This window comes from Mirounga angustirostris, unplaced genomic scaffold, assembly GCF_029215605.1.
Source record: "Mirounga angustirostris isolate CCGP_5_RB_7025 unplaced genomic scaffold, mMirAng1.0.hap1 SCAF_14, whole genome shotgun sequence".
NCBI classification, from domain to species: Eukaryota; Metazoa; Chordata; class Mammalia; order Carnivora; family Phocidae; genus Mirounga; species Mirounga angustirostris.
This window is the reverse complement of record NW_026991722.1, coordinates 7,345,453-7,349,080: the sequence shown is the minus strand read 5'-3', so window position 1 is coordinate 7,349,080 and position 3,628 is coordinate 7,345,453. Positions and strand designations below refer to the sequence as shown.

Below are 3,628 nucleotides of genomic sequence, written 5' to 3'. Positions count from 1 at the left end.
TGATGATCAAAATGACACCAATATAATAGAAGAGGGACATAGAAAATAAACCTCCCCAGGCTTATGGAGCTTTTAATTTCCATCCAGAAAATTGAGCTTTATCAGTGGATGCCATTGTCATTATAAGGCTGTTAGTTGCATTTGTGAAGTTTCTGGATTAAAAAAATTGGGCTGGTGATTCTATATTTTTGTATCCACTTTATTTCATTTCAATACTGAATTACTTTCAAAGAGGATACTTTTATTTTTGGTAAGATGTATGAATAAATATAGAGAACAAAATCAATCTCATTTTTACTATAAAATCTTCTCTCTTATAGTCTGTTCTGGCTGTTATAACAAATATACCATAAAGGGGGTAGCTTATGAAAAATGGAATTTTGGGGTACCTGGGTAGCTCAGTTGGTTAAGCATCTGCCTTTGGCTCAGGTCATGATCCTGGGGTCCTGGGTGGAGCCCCAGGTCAGGCTCCCTGCTCAGTGGGGAGTCTGCTTCTCTCTCTCCCTGTTGGTGCTTTCTCACTTGTTCTTTCTCTCTCAAATAAATTTTAAGAAATTAATAATTCTTAAATAATGGAATTTTTGTTTTCAGTTTTGAAGGTTAGAAGTCCAAGATCAGGTGCCTGCCGATTCCGAGTCTGGAGACGGCTCTCTTCCTGGTTCATAGACAACCATCTCACATTGTCCTCACAATGTGAGTCAGAAAAGGACAAGGGAGCTCTCTTGTAAGGGCACTAATCCCATTCATAAGTGCTCCACCTTCATGACCTCATCGCTTCTTAAAGGTCCTATTTCTAAACACCATCACATTGGGGGTGACCGTCACATATGGATTGGAGGGGGACCCAGACATTCAGGCCATGACACTCTCCAAACATCTTCAAGACCTGGGCAAGAGAAAAATCCCAGATATTAAAATATAATAAATTGTTTCCACTATAAATGTTACTATATGTGTTAAAGCAGATTTGGAAATCTCTATAAATGTTACTATGTGTATTTTTTTGAGCTTTTGTATTTGAGTTTATTCTTCATTTAACTTTTAAAACACTACGATAGTTGAATATTAAAACAAAAACAATAGCGAGTAGTGAGCTATGATTATAGTCCTTCACTCACTCAGTACGACATATAAAATGTCAGCTGTGTTATTCACTGGCCCCATTAAGAGGCCTGACACTGAACACCACCCCTAGGATGAGGTTCATCCTCCTCATATGCTTCCCCATTGTAATGGCGCCATCTTTCCTGATTTGGACCAAAGCCCACCAGTTCTACCTGGTGCATTTCATCACTATCTTCTACTTCCTTTGTCTCAGGTAGGAGTTTTTCTGGCAGAGACAGCTTATCAGGAGCGAGAAAGCCATTCTCAGGAAAGTTTACCTTCAATTCAATGATTAGGCGACTCTTCTCATATGGTCTATGATAAATTAGCATGCCTTCATCTAGCACACACTTGATATCTCCATGCTTGACAGTCTGACCTGGATGAGAGGTGATGTGATGGTTTGGTTGTCAAGAGTAGATACTGGGTTTTGAAAGCTGCACAGTACTTCAACCAGCTGTATGTCCATACCCATGAAAAGGTCTTCTTCTAGATGAGTAAAAACATCATGGTCCTTCTGATCTAAAACAGTGATAATATTTCCTGGTTCCAGTCCTGGTTCCTGGTCTCCTTCACCATAGAATGTTGTCTTCTGGCTGTGTTTCATGCCTTTATCAATATGAACTTCTAGAATCTTCTTCTCTCAAATGATCTCCTTCCATTGCAGCTTTTACATCTATCTTTAGGACTGATCCATTCCCTGTGGCCCTGGTGCTCCATGCACACAGACTGAATTTGCTGAACCATTCCAGGTCCTATCTGATGAATTCTTATTTGCATTCCAGTACCTCAGCAATTGGGACAACATTCTACCACTTCTTTCTTACTACCTTAGCCTTCATATCTGTCACAAATCACATTCTTTTGCAGAACTAGATTTCTTGTTGTACTATTATATAAATCTTCTAAGGTGACTGAGAACTGATGCACAACATTTTTACCTTTCCTTTCTCTCCACATCCTTCCTCTTTCTCCAAAAAACATATCAAAGATGTCCGTGGGAGAAGGAAAACCACCACCGGCTCCACCTTCTTTAATTGCCTGTTCTCCTCCTTTATCCTGTAATTCCCTTTTCTTTGCATCAGAGTACTTCATAAGCCTGAGAAATCTGTTTAAACTTCTCTCCTTCATTTGGATTTTTATCAAGGTGGTACTGCAGGGCCAGTTTCCTGTAAGTCTTTTTCAGTTCTTCCTGGGTGGCATTAGCTTTGACCCCCACAACATCATAGTGAATGGTTTCTTTCACCATCTTCTATAGCTGGTGAGGGGGCTGAGGCCAGTGTGGGGGAGCGGGAAGGAACGCCCTGCTGATTGCACCTTGGGCAGGCACTACTCCTCTGCTCCACATGGAGCGTTCTGGAAAGTTGCTGTTACTATGTGTATTAAAGGGGATTTGGAAAATACAGACACATAGAAGAAAAATACTAATGAAAAATTGTATCATTCAAATAAATTTTTTTTTAAAGATTTTATTTATTTGACAGAGAGAGCCACAGCGAGAGAGGGAACACAAGCAGGGGGAGTGGGAGAGGGAGAAGCAGGCCTCCCGTGGAGCAGGGAGCCCGATGCGGGGCTCGATCCCAGGACCCTGGGATCATGACCTGAGCCGAAGGCAGATGCTTATTGACTGAGCCACCCAGGCGCCCTTCAAATAAAATCTTATTTAAAAAGTTTTGCTTTAAATTTTCTTCCAATGTTTTTTCTTATCATTTAACATATGTTTTAGAATCAGGTTTTTTAAAGATTTTATTTATTTATTTGAGAGGAGAGAGAGAGAGCAGGAGTGGGGGCAGCAGAGGGAGAGGGAGAAGCAGGCTCCCCGCTGAGCAGGGAGCCCCACGTGGGGCTTGATCCCAGGACCCTGAGATCATGACCTGAGCCAAAGGCAGACGCTTAACTGACTGAGCCACCCAGGCGCCCCTAGACCAGTTTTTGTATTATATTTTCTTCCCTAAGTAATCCTAAAATGTGCCAGTTAGGAAAAAATAACATATTTCACCTCTGTATTCCTTACCTGGAAGGGTAAATTGGATACCTTTGCTTTGCTGAGTAGTTGTTGTTATTGTTGTTGTTATTGTTATTTTGAGAACAGTTCTTTTGAGTTCAACCTGCTTTAGTTTGTAAGCTTACTTGGAACTTTCTTGGAGACATTCTCAAACTTGTATCTCTTAACTTGCGCTTAATTTTGGGAAGGTAGCTTGTTTAAAGTTATACATAAAATATACATTTTAACTTCTAGAATTTCCCCCCTTCTTACACCTGTCTTTCATTCTGCGTTCTAAGTTTGCAGTGGATGGGTGTGTATGAGTGAGTGACTGGGTTTGCATATCTTCCAAAAAAGTAAAAAGTAGACTGTCATTGACTGTCTCCCCTTTTCAGAGATCATGTGATATACTTAATATTTCAAATGTGAAAATGGCACTCAGATTACTAAAATTGTGACATACATGCAGATTCTACCCCTTCGTTTCTCAGCCTGTGCCAAAATAACCAGAGGCCAAACCTTCAGCGAAATGTAGACCAA

The 3,628-nt window shown here is 40.5% G+C and overlaps 1 pseudogene; it reads right to left on the bottom strand.

The window, feature by feature from the left end:
- Window positions 1–1,163: 1,163 nt before the first annotated feature.
- Window positions 1,164–2,353, bottom strand: LOC123852301 (dnaJ homolog subfamily A member 1-like; annotated as a pseudogene).
- Window positions 2,354–3,628: the final 1,275 nt, after the last annotated feature.